Raw genomic sequence first — 12,979 nt, forward strand, 5'->3', positions numbered from 1 at the left:
CCAGGACTGCCCCACCTTCCTCCCCACCCCCACCCTTCTGTGGAACATTATTTCCCTTTGAGCCTCCGGCACCCAGCACAGATCTAGCACTCTATAAACAGCTGATATAAATAAAACAACCTGTTCCTCACACAACTTCTGTGCCTGCTTGGGGCTCTGTCAACCCCTGGGCAGGTCCCAAAAGACATAAAGGCAAAAGGTGGTCCTTAACCTCAGACACCGCAGACAATGGGAGAAAGGTACAGAATACGTGAGTTAGTGCCCAGGGTCTCCGGGGATACAGAGGAGCGCCTAAGAACCTGGGCTCGGAGGTGAGTCACCTCTAAAGAGCTTGGGGAATGAGGGCACCTGTCCATTCACCTCCCACCCTCCGCAGCCTGCAAGTGTGGGAATGTTGACTGGGTCAACACAGGTATTGTGGGAAACCCCCACCCAGGGAGCTGAGACGGGAGGCCGTGTGACCTCTCAAGGCCGTCACCTGGACTCTCTCACTACCTGTCACTTAGCCCCCAAGTCCACACCTACTTCCTTGTTTGGAGGCCCAAGGAGGTACAAGGGGAAGCGGACACCACAAAGCCCGAGGATCGAGAGTGCGGAGCCTTAGAAGAACAGGCGCCTTCCCCTCATCTGTCTCACTCTTTTAAGTTGGAGCCTCTTCCTTCACTTTACTAATAATGTAAAGTATCAGCTAAAAATTGCAATGCATGCATTTCATTTGAGTTTTATTGCCCTAACAGACAGCATTAGATTACAAAAGAGGACATTTTTCTTCTTAGTTTTAGCTTATTCTGATGATTTATGATTAGATACAGCAAGAGTTCATAAACTTCCCTGACCTGCTGACAGTTTTTACAGGCTCCCAGATTTATTTCCATCTCAAACTTAACAGCTTTCATGTGACTGATATTCCCAGCATCTCGGCGTGGCCGCGCCAGGGGCTGAGAGAGCGCCTCTAATCTCCATGTTACTAATTTAAATGAAGTCTTGGTCTGTTGTTTAAAAAAGACATCAGTCATCTCGGGGAGGTTTACAGATCCTCTTGTAATGTAATGTCAGCCCCTTCTGAGATATGAGGTTTATAAAGCCTCGCGATGTTGTGTTGGCAGACGCGCCAAGGTCACTGTGGATGGCAAAGGGGAGGGGAGGGGAGGGGGGACACACTTCAGGGCAGGAGCCAAGAATTCCAGAGAGAGAGTCAGGCATGACTATCCAGAAAGGAACCGGAGCACTGGCGTCTGGGGGACTGAAGAGAGGATGGTAGAGTCGCATTCCGATGGTGAGACCCCTTGCTCTCAAGGCAGCGTGCCCTCTGTTTGCCTGAACTGCAGCGGCCCTGGGCCCCTTATCTGAAGCTTGTCCCAGGCACCCACTCTGTGTTCCCAGGGGACCCTCTGCCAAGGCCATGTCAAACTGTGCGACACGTCAGGGTGGAGAGACCCCAAAAGGTGTGCTCCTCTCTCCAGGTGCAAACAGTCTCCTGGGGTGGGAAGGGGGCAGGAGGGGAGACACATCCGCCCACAGCAGGGGGGGGCCCCCAGAGGTGAGGCCCGCGGAGAGGGCAGGGCTCCATCGGAAAGCGGGGCGGAGCTGAGAGTAAGAAGACAAATTCCTCGCACCAGCCTGGGCTGTTCTCACACAGTCACACGCCTGGGTGTCTGAAGGTCACTGGCAATCAGACCTTTGCTGGGAAGGAATTACCTTTTGTGTTATTTGGCGATCAGATAAGAAGTGACAAGTAGCAATAATCTCTGGCTCAGGGGGGAAATGGGCTGAGAGCTAGGGGGTGGGGAAGCACTTTTTATTCCCCTGGGAGAAGAGGGAGGGGTGGAATAAAGGCTTCTCCCAAGTGCTCTGAGGTGGGAGGGGAGAAAGGCCAGCCCCTGTACATCCCTGAAGGCCAGGTTCTGAGAGGGAAAGTCCTGTAATGGGGACTCACCATTCACAACCCTGGACCACCGTGGGCCAGGGCAGTAAGAGCAGGTAATGCTACCATTTCCACCCGACATTCACAAGGTGCCGAGTTTACACCAGGCTCTGGGCAGGATCTCAGTCTATCTTCATAGCCATTGAAAATTAAGAAGGCGGGGGGGGGGGGGTCCCTGCCAGGTGGCTTACTTCTTCTAGCCAATATGCTGACTTTAGAAGCTCCAGAAGAGAGGCTGAGAACATCTAAGTACCAGGGCAAAGACGCTTCTGTAAGGTGAAGGCCACGGACAACAGTCAGCTCCGGAAGGCCAAAAACGATGAGCAGGTCTTCAAGACAAGAAACATCACCAGTCTCTCCACTGCCTCAGCTTCTGAGGAAGGGACTGACCAGGTCAGCCTCAATCTGCAAGAAACAATCAATGGTGTGGTTGCCTCAGATCCTGACCCACATTTCCAGGCCATCCAGGCAGCCAGGAGAATACTGTCCCCAGAAAGGAACCCTCCTCTAAAACTGGCTGTCAAAGCGGGGCTCCCTCCCAGGCTGGTTGAGTTCCTAAGGTCCTCACGTCACCGCTGCTTGTGGTCTGAGGCAGCCTGGGCTCTGACCAACATTGCCGTTGCTTCGGGGACTTCAGAGCAGGCTCACGCTGTCATAGAAGGGCGCCATCCAGCCCCTGCTTGAGCACCTGTCTTCCCCCCACATGTGACTGTGTGTGAACAGGCAGTGTGGGCCCTCGGTAATATAGCAGGTAATGGCTCAGAAGTCAGAGACTTTGGTATTTCGAGCAAAGCTGTCCCATACCTGCTGGCCCTGAACTCATCAACCATAACAATCCCATTTCTGCAGAACATCACAAAGATCCTGTCCAGCCTGTGCCAAAACAGGAACCTGTACCCCTGTGAAGGGCAGTGAAGCAAACGTTGCCCATCCTCTTCCCTCTCCTGCAGCACCAAGACAGCGAGGTGCTCTCTGACGCCTGCCGGGACCTGTCCTGCCTCACTGAGGGCTGCAATGGCCGCGCTGGCCACGTGGTTGCCATGGGGGTGCCGCCCAGCTGGTTGAGCTCATGACCAGCTCCAAACTCATGTCTTGACCCCCCCTCTCTCCACACTGTGGGCAACATCGTCACAGGGACGGATCACCAAACCCAGGTGGCCATTGACTCAGGCGTCCTGAGCGTGCTGCCCCAGCTCCTACTGCACCCCGAGTCCTCTGTCTAGAAGGATGCAGCCTGGCCCCTGAGCAATGGGGCCACCAGGCCCCACCGGCTTCTCCAACAGCCCATTGCTTGCCACATCCCACCTCCCCTGGTGGGTATGATGAAAAATGGAGATTTCAAAGTCCAGAAAGAGGCTGTCTGCACAGTGGCTAACTTCGCGACAGGGGCACCAGGGCCCAGTTGGTCCAGCTTGTCTACTCTGGAGTCTTGGAGCTGCTGGTGAACCTGCTCAATAAAAACTTCAGCAATAAAAACTTTATTGCTGAAAATGCTAACCATCATCTAAGCCTTCAGTAATTTTTTTGACATTTGTTTTTAAGTCGTCATATTTTTGATGATGGCAGATCTGGCCTTGACATTGTTTGCTACTCACTGGTCAGAGTGCCGGTTGCTGAGTGAAGGTTGGGGTGGCTATGGCCAGCGCTTAAAATAAGAGGACAATGAAGTTGGCCACCTCGATGGACTCTTCCTTTTATGACTGATTTCTCTGTAGTGTGGGATGCTATTGTTAACATTTTATCCACCATAGATTTCTTTCAACACTGGAGTCTATCCTCGCAGACCTGCTGTCGCTTTATCAACTAGGCTTATGTAATATTCTACATCTGCTGTTAACAGCTCGACAGTCTTCAGCAGCAGGAGATTCCATCTCGAGAAAGCACCGTCTTTGCTCATCCAGAGGAAGCAAGTTCTCACCGTTCAAGTTCGATTGTGGAATGGCAGTGATTCGGTCATGTCTTGAGGCCCCACTTTTAATTCTTGTTCTCACGCTATTTCCAGCACATCTTCAGAGAATCAAAGAAAGTTAGGGCCTTGCTCTGGATTAGGCTTTGGCTTAAGGGAATGTTGCGGCTGGTTTGATATTCTATCCAGACTTAAAACTTTCTCCATGTCAGCAATAAGGTGGTTTCACTTTCTTATCGTTCGTGTGTTCACTGGAGTAGCACTTCTAATTTCCTTCGAGAACTCTTCCTTTGCATTCACAGCTTGGCTAACTGGCACCAGAGGCCAAGCTTTCTGCCTGTCTCGGCTTTCAACATGCCTTCCTCCCTAAGCTTAATTATTCCTAGCTTTTGATTAAAAATGAGAGATGTACGACTCTTCCTTTCACTTGAAGATTTAGGGACCACTGTAGGGTTATTAATGGGCCTAATTTCCATATTGTTGGGTCAGGGAACAGGAAGGCCTGAGGGGGGGCAGGGAGATGGGGAACAGTCAGTTGGTGGGGCAGTCGGAACACACACACCATTCACCATCAAGTTCGCTCTCACGCAGGTGTGGTTTGTGGCACCCTAAAACAATTACAATAATAAAAGCAAGGATCACCCTAGCAAATATTACAATAATGCAGATGTTTGGAACACGTGAGGGTCACCCAATGTGACTCAGAGACATGAAGCGAACAAACACTGTCGGAAAAATGGTGCCGACGAACTTGACGCAGGGCTGCCGTGAGCCCTCCGTTAGTTTGAAAGCGCAACGGCCGCAAAGCACAATGAAGCAGAGTGCAATAAGATGAGGTCTGCCTGTATAAAATACATTTCAAAGTCACTTCAGAAAGATTTGGAAATTATCCACCATTTGATGTCATTTATCTCTTCATCTAAGACCGTCCACAGACAATGGTGATACAGAAACAGCTGGACGAGCCAGATGTTGGCATTTGTTAACTGCAGCCATTTCCCTGTTAAAATACCAGATGTCTCTGTTCGGGGGGTTGTCTCTGGAAAACCTGGCGAACCACAGAGCAGTTTCTCAAATGACGTTCTGTGACTCTCCAGCACCCGAACCCTCTGGGTGCACATTACAAATGCACATTCCCAAACTCCGGCCCAGACCTCCTCACTTGGGGGATGGAGTCCTCAACTCTCTATCTTTTAACCGACTCTCTGGGTGATTCTGACATACACACAGATTTGGGAAGATAGCTGGTACAACACGAGGGCAGGGACCTCGGCTTCACAGTCAGAAGGGCCTCTGCTCAGAACCAGGCTCCACGGCTCAAACCTCGTGTGCTGCTTCTTGGACTGTGAAGGGGGTTCAGCCACCTCCAGCAGCAGTTTGACAGTTTGCTGTGAAAATAAACTTGCACTTACTGTACAACCGAGGTGTCTGGCCACGAGAAAAAAAACGTGTTGACCCAAAGGCTTGCACCCAAATGTTCACAGCAGCTTCATTCGCAGTGGCCCTGAACTAGAAATGGCCCAATGCCCATCGCCTGGTGAATGAATGAACCAAAAGTCCACACAATGGAATATTGCCTAGAAATTGCATCCAATGAACCAGCGATACACATGATGACAAGGGTGACTCTCAAAACCAGTGTGCTGGTGAAAGAAATCCAGACACAGCAATGCTGTACAGTTCCTCTTAAATGACATCCTAGCAAAAGCAACACTGATCCGTAGTGACAGAAACATCACTGAATGCCTAGGCCAAGATTGGGGTAGGTGTGTGTGTGTTGTGGGGGCAGTGATAAAAATGTTCTGAATCTTAATTTTGAAGGTATTATGAAGGTGGGCATAGTTGTTAAAACTCACCAAACTCTACATTTAAGTGTATTTTATTGTACATAAATCATAATTCAATAAAACTGAGTTTTGCATCACTTTTAAAGTTCAAAGAATTCCCATCGTTCATTAGCCATGTGAGCTGAGCCAAATTACTTCATTTCCCTGCTTCCTTCTCCTCATCCCAAAGCAGCTTCCAGATTCCATTGTGCCTCTCGCCCCAAAACCGTCCTTCCTACTTTAAGTCTAGAAGCCTCATTGATAATATAAAGCTGTCTTTGAAAAGAAATAGATGTCAGAATGAAAATGTTTCCATCAATTTTTAAATGTTCTTGGTGTTTCAAGGATGTGTTTGCCATCAATAATGTGGTTCTGGCTGATGACAGTTAGCAGGAGCATGGCGTGCGCTCAAGAAGGATTCTCGGTGCTTTTGGCAAATAGCGGATCAAGGCCATCTTTGCCTGGGTTTCATTTGTGCTTGGCAGGAGGACCCCAAAGCCACTGGAGAGCAGGATTTAGCTGGGGGTGTCTGGGGGCTCACATACTTCCTCCAGATAGTGCAACACAGCACAGGAGGCTTAAGCCAGTTACCCCAAGTTCCACATGCAGGTAGCACCCTATGTGGGAAGTGGGGGTCTCCCTTACCTTCTGGTGGCACCCTGCAGTTACAGTACAGCCTGCTCATTCCTATTTCCACACCTCCTCATTCAGCACATGTTTAGAATATGTACCAGCCACCCAGGACAGCCCTGGATGTTGAAAATGAATTCATAAACTTATGGATTCCCTGCCCTCTGAGAGCTTCAAGTGGACCCAGAACACAGATGCGTGAGAAAAACAGAAAAGCGACCTCTTGTGATGTTGCAATACAGGCAACGCAAGATGCTGTGGGTTGCAGTGGAGGTCAGGGTCTTGCTTGGGAGGAGTAAGGAAGGCTCCTCGGAGGAAGTGGCATTTCAAGTGCACCTGAAATGATGACTGGGAGCACAACAGACAGAGGGAAGGGGGAAAGGGCTTTCGGAGTGCAGGGAAAAGCACGTGGAACAGCACAAAGGCCTGAAAAGGCCGAGGGATGCAAAAACTTGCTGTGAGCGTGAAGACCAAAGTAGACCTCTGCAGGTAAAAGCCTTGTAGGATGGTAGACACCCTTCATGGGGCATTGCTCTCTTCCACACTTGCTGCAGATACTGATTTTTAGGGGCTCACACTGGCAGTCTTTGCTGGAGTTGTCCTTAGCAGGCATCTCAACTAGATGTGCCTGGAAATTTATACCTTCCACCCTTCCGGAAGGCCCCTAGCCAACAACTAACTGAACTGCAGCTGTAGAGTCCAGCACCCCCCCACCCCGTGCCCCGACACCCCACCTCAAACTCCCAACCAGCCCTCCACTGCTTCCACCCCCACACAGCCCACCTTAATGCCCCACCCCCAGTTTACCTGTAAATGTTTCAGGTCAGAATTCTGAGTCTCTTGTGGTTTTCTTTCCTATTATTTTGCAAACTGACTGGGAGAAAGAACTGTTTATCTTTCCTCGGCTTAGCAGAGACTGTCCATGGTATAATTCTAGGGCAATGAAATTCTGCTCATCAATGCCTAAATTTCTTAAGATTCATTTCTTTGGCTTAAGCTTTGTCTTCCCTTCAAATGAAAATGCTGTTGGTAGAAGTTACCAAATGAGCGTTTCTAGTCATTAATTCTTCAAATGGCTAAGCTGAAAAGATCCAAATCCAGGGAGGGAGGTAAGGAGAACAGAAGAGTAACAGGAGCACCAAATTTTGGGCTTGGGAGAGAAGAGAAGAACAGGCACCAAACAGGGGTGCCAGTGATACCCCAGAACATCTTATCTGCCCAAAGATTTTGTTACCCCCCTGGTACCTCACTTGCCCCTCTCCCTGCCACGGAGCTCAGCCTTTGGCAAAAATTCTCTCACGCATGCGCTCCTGCTCTTTTTCCTTCCACCTTCCACGCCCCACACCCCTCACAGCTGATGGAGGAGGCCTACGGCCGGAGTCAGGACTTGCACCTGGGGCTGCCAGGCACCGGTTTGCATTCTCTCTGCTTATCTGCCCCCCTGCCCTTCACCAACAGTCCTTGGACCTCCTAGTCACCTCTGACATTTCCAGAACTAGACTCTGAGGTGAAAGCTTTCATTGCAGGCCGGAGCGAGCGGTTGCTCAGATAATCCATGGTTGAGATGTTTTCATTTCCAAGAACAGATGCCCTCCGACCCCCACCTCTCTGTCCCTTCAAAGAACACTTCCGTGCAGAAGCACATCACGATACCATTTCTGATAGCCACAGGTTTCAGCAATCAGTAACTGGGTTTTATTCCAGGAAAAAGCAATATTCTCTGACCAATAAGCCATTTGCCGAGCAGTTTACATGGCATTGCAAACCGTGGCACCACAAACCAGTGAGGGTGTTTTCCCGGCTCCTATTCCCCGAAAGATAGCTAATGCCTCAGATAAGGAGTGCAGATCACTCATGACTTATCCCGTGTGTGCGGAGTGCGGCGCTGTGCAAAGAGCCACCGGGAAGGCCACCCTGGCCTGTCCTCCTGCCTAGGAGAGGACCAAGCTAAACCTCTTCCCTTGCAGTCTTGCAATGGGAAATAGCGCCCTCCCCAGGCCCGGGAGGGTTCTCTTCAATGGCTTCCACGCCTTACACGTTTCTCTCCTGTCACTAGAGTGGCAAAGCCTGACTCTCCACTGGCCCTGGAACTATTGTAACCTGCTTTCAAGCGGGGCGTTTCCAGAAGGCAGATGTTTTAACTAGCAGGGGAAAGAAAGGTCTGTTTCTTATTGACGGAACCCTAGCATGTGTAACAGAACTTCAAAGATGCGAGGCCAGATTGGGCAGGCAACATCAAAAGCTTTTGACTGGTGCTGAGTAAACTTTGTATTCCGACATACAAGTTCTTATCTATTCTGCTCCAGACTTGAGAGAGGGAGGCTGCATCTAACCAAATCACATTGTTTTTCCTCACAGCTGCCAACTTGGAAAAATATCAGGGCACAAAGGGACCATTAAAAAAAAGAGAGAGAGACATACACACACACACACACACACACACACACACAGACATGTTTTGTTTGTTCCTAAGCAACACAGTATTGCCAAGATGGGGCCTTTCAGGAAAATGCAAAGACGTCCGCCACACTTCCTATTGAGACCGCTCGCTAATCCTAATTTTTATCTTTTTATAAAGACATGAGCAGTAGGTATTTGGATAAAGTCTGTTGCTCCCCACCACCCGTATCCCTGTCACAGTGTCTCTGTTTCTTTGATAAACATTCACTTTCTAATGAGGCCGAATCAATGGTTTAATTATATCTAAATTCAAACAATGAAGCTATTTCCTGATTTCAAAAAAAAAACAACTAAACTCGTTTATTTTGTTAATTGTTTAAAGGAATGACATTCACTTCTTTGGATTACCTGCTTTTTCCATTATTTAAAAAAAAAACTTTCAAATGTGTTTCATTTCAACGTAAGTGGAACATAATCATATTTCCCCAGTCTGGGACCCAGAGAAAATCAGGAAGCCCATCTTTCTATCAAAGTCTGCGTGTGCCTCCCTCACAGGGGTGTCCTTCAAAGGACCAGTTATTTCCTCTGAGAATGTCTGCGTGTATCTTACTGGGGAAGGCAGGCTTGGCCCACAGAAGGAAATTACTTTTAAACCTGGGGTTTTCCTCCTACGTTGAGCACACATTTATTTAATCAGTGGGTCCTTCTGAAGGTCTTGCGGGTGGAACCTGTCAGGGATGGAACCAGAGCTCCGGCCTGCTCCACCTACGTGTCCCCCTGCTTTGAAACTCACCATGCACTTGGACCCCAGAGCTCAGCCCGACCTGCTTCCCTTTAACCTCTCAGCTCTAAGCCTCTGTGTCCCCTGTGAACAGTTGTTATCCATACTGAGAGAAGCCTACACAGAGCCTGTGTAGACCAGTGTGATGGGTCCCATCCTCAGGTGAGATTCAGAAACCAAGGCCTGCTGCATGAAAGATGGTCCAAGGACCAGCAGCTTCAGGCTCTGCTGGATGCCTGTAAAAAATCCAGACTCTCAGGCCCTTCCCCAGACCATTGGAATCAGAATCTGCATGTCAACAGCCTCTGCAGGTTGTTGTGTGCTTGGGCTTCAGAAGCACTGCTCCAGAGTTTTTCAATATACATACACCCCGGCTCCGATGCGGACGTCCTGCAGACAGCCTGAGCTGCCAGCCTGCATTCTGGGTCTCAAAAGTGTGCCCAGGCCATTCTGCTCTGCCCTGAGCCTAAGAACCAGCAGCAAACACTTAAAAGCATTAGACGGACCCAAGGTGCAATGTCGTTTTCTTTGCTTACTAGCCAGTGACCCTGAGCTGGTTATAAACGAGCTAAAGGGACAGAGACTCTTAACATTCAGGGAACTATCGGTAAATAAGGCCCCACAAAGAGCCCAGAGAACGGCCATCTCTGAGGTTACTGATTTCCTTCTGTCCTTTGCTGTCCCTTCCAGAAAACTCTCCCCCACCAGCCTCTCTGCCTCCAAGGTCCAGCCAACTACAGGGCATTTTGAAAATGCTGCTTTCCCTGATGCAACTTCTCCAGGTTCTTGCAGCATCTGGTTGAGCTCACAGTGACCACAGCTCCCTTCCTCCTCTGTGTCTGTGTCCCCATCAGTGCTAGCCCTGTTCTTCAGGCTGAGAAAATACCCAATGAAAATCAGTTAAGTGTAATTGAAACCATTGTCATGAGTTCCTTTAATCATCATTCAAAAGAGTCCTTCGTTTTACAGATTGAGGGCAGGGAAATTTTTTTTCGAAAAGTTATTTCTATTGAATATCGGCTTAAAAGGCCACATCTTTACAGCATAAGTAGGCAGAACATTGAGGCAATTCATCTGTTCGCTAAAGCAATTATTAGACCCCAAACCTATAATTGAAAGAAACACAAGTGTTTAAAGACTAATGTAGTTAGCATATTCGCTGTCAAGCCTGATAGCATAAATTATCAGAGAACAACATAATTTTAACATTGGTTTTTGACATGAGTTATTTTACAGTGTCTTTCACTCGTGAGTACTTTGGAAAAGGAAGTTCGGTTTGGCCCACCCATTCCCATCAGACTGGTTCTACGGTGACCAGGAAGAGAGGGTGGGTTCAGGGTTGAAGGGTGTTGCGCCCCCTGAAGAGGTGTAGGGGTGGGACTCGATCACTCAAATTCATTAGATAATTTCTCGCTCCTCCACACCATGTGACCTGGGTCAGCACATTCTTGACTCACTTGATAAAAAGAGGACAACTGCCCTGGGTGACTCACAGGCCAGATGACACCGACCCGCTGACCCAGAGGCCCTGCTTCAATTATAGAGGCAAACGAAAAGCTCCTCACTGGCAAAAATTAAAGTATTTCCCACGGGTGGAGGAAAAATACAACGCAGCAAATGGTCTTCCATCCTGGATAGAGACCGTGACAATCTCCTGGACTCTCGCACAAAATTGGATTCTTCTTTGGAGATGATGAGAAAACCGGGGTCTGTTTTCCAGCTGGAACCCAAGTCAGTAATGAGGGCAGCACTAGCCCCTCATAGCTCTGGTCTTCTGAGCCAGAAGGGGGGCGGGCAGTGGTCCACAAGGTGGGAAGGGCACCCAACCCTCTATGGGGGCCTGGATGATAAACATCATGGCCATTCTTTATCTTTTTTTTTGAGTGCCCACTCTGTGCTGGGCATTTCACACACAATGACTCGGCTAGTCCTTACAATAATTCTGGGGTACATAGCACTACAATTACCTGCGGACAGATCAGAAACTGCCACTCAGTGAGGATAAAGAATTGGCCCCAAATCATTCAGCAAATAAGCAATAGAGCTGGGCTTAGTTCTGAGACCCTGGGCTCTGAATACATCTTGCATGATAGCCCATCTTCTTCAGGCATGCTCTCTAGGATTTGGCTCATGTTGCAGCTTCTTCCTCCCTCCACACCCTCCTCAACAAAACCGGAGCTGCCCCTCACTCAGCTTCCATGTCCAGCTGCTTCTAAGAGAGCCCACTTCCCTGGAACTCAGGTGTACCCACCGAAGAGCACGATGACCTCAGTTAACTTTCTGTGGAAAGTAATGGGGGAGTCTTGGGTCTCCTTGAGGCTGTAGGTTTTCAAGTTCACATAGCCCCACCCAACACTTAGATAATGTCTCCCACTCACCTCGGGTGCTCAATACCTGTTTGTTGAATGATTAAATGAGGAAATGACTTCTAAATGCTATTTAGGCAGTAATTCCAGCTTCTGCCCTGACCACAGATGATCTATTTAATTGATTTTAGTGACTCTGCAGTAGCTGTTATATTACCTTAGGGCAAAATTACTCGTTTCTTGCTTCTAAGACCTAGTGATTTACATGCTGAACATGTAATAATCTCTTATATCAAATACCCACTCCTATTTTTTTTTAAATAGCTCGCTGCAGAGCATAACAACCCTGGATACACAAAATAAGTACAGGTGACTTATGAGTTTACACAAAAGAGCCTTCTGTTCTAGACACAGCTGTTTTAGAAAAACACGGCTAAGACTATAGAAGGAAGCTGGGTAGGTAAATATTAGAAGAGGCTTTAAAAGCAGCTCTGATCACTGGATCCTTAGAATGTGTTTGTTAGGCAAGGATGCCCTAATAATGTTCAATATTGATACAACATTTTATAATGCAACAGACAGGCAATGGGAGGCTTTTTCTGAAGGTGTGCAAGTGGGGACACGATAGACCAAGCTCACGACCTTGAGCCAAGCAGTGAGGTGTCCAACAGCAAGAAGCACAGACCCAGGCACCAGGGGACTGGGGCGACCTGCAGGACGGTCTACAAATAGGACAGACAAGGAGACAGGGATCTTCACCTCTGAAATCAGCATCCCTGTTCATTGTACCCAAACTCAACAGTACATAGAAGTATGTTGGGAGAGGGAAAGGAATAGAGAGTGGGTACAGGCAGACAGCACCCCACACTCTCCCTCCCACTTCCCTGGATCCCACAGTCCTGAAGGTACCCCCTAGAGCAGTGGTCACTGTCCACCACTTCCCAAGAGTAGGGACTGTTTGTGCAAGACCCATAACAGTTTGCAGAACCTGCCTGCTTTTCATCTCTCCCCCGCCCCAAGGCACAACGCCTGCAATGAGTGCTGGCATAAAGAACGCTCTTCCCCATCCCCTCACCGTGGTAGAGGATAAGATGCCCTGGCTTTGGGGTCAGGCCCACCTCGGTGTGAATCCAGGCATGACTATTCATAAATGTGATCCTGGGCAAGGGACCTAAGGCTGCAGAGCTTCGCTTTCCTCCTCTTCGT

At 48.8% G+C, this 12,979-nt stretch overlaps 1 pseudogene; it reads left to right on the plus strand.

Annotated features, from left to right (window-relative positions):
- The first annotated feature begins 2,129 nt into the window (after positions 1–2,129).
- Positions 2,130–3,443, plus strand: LOC119063136 (importin subunit alpha-8-like; annotated as a pseudogene).
- The last annotated feature ends 9,536 nt before the right edge of the window (positions 3,444–12,979 follow it).

This window comes from Artibeus jamaicensis, unplaced genomic scaffold (genome assembly GCF_021234435.1).
Source record: "Artibeus jamaicensis isolate MK-2021 breed Jamaican fruit bat unplaced genomic scaffold, CSHL_Jam_final contig_2170, whole genome shotgun sequence".
In the NCBI taxonomy this organism is placed as follows: domain Eukaryota; kingdom Metazoa; phylum Chordata; class Mammalia; order Chiroptera; family Phyllostomidae; genus Artibeus; species Artibeus jamaicensis.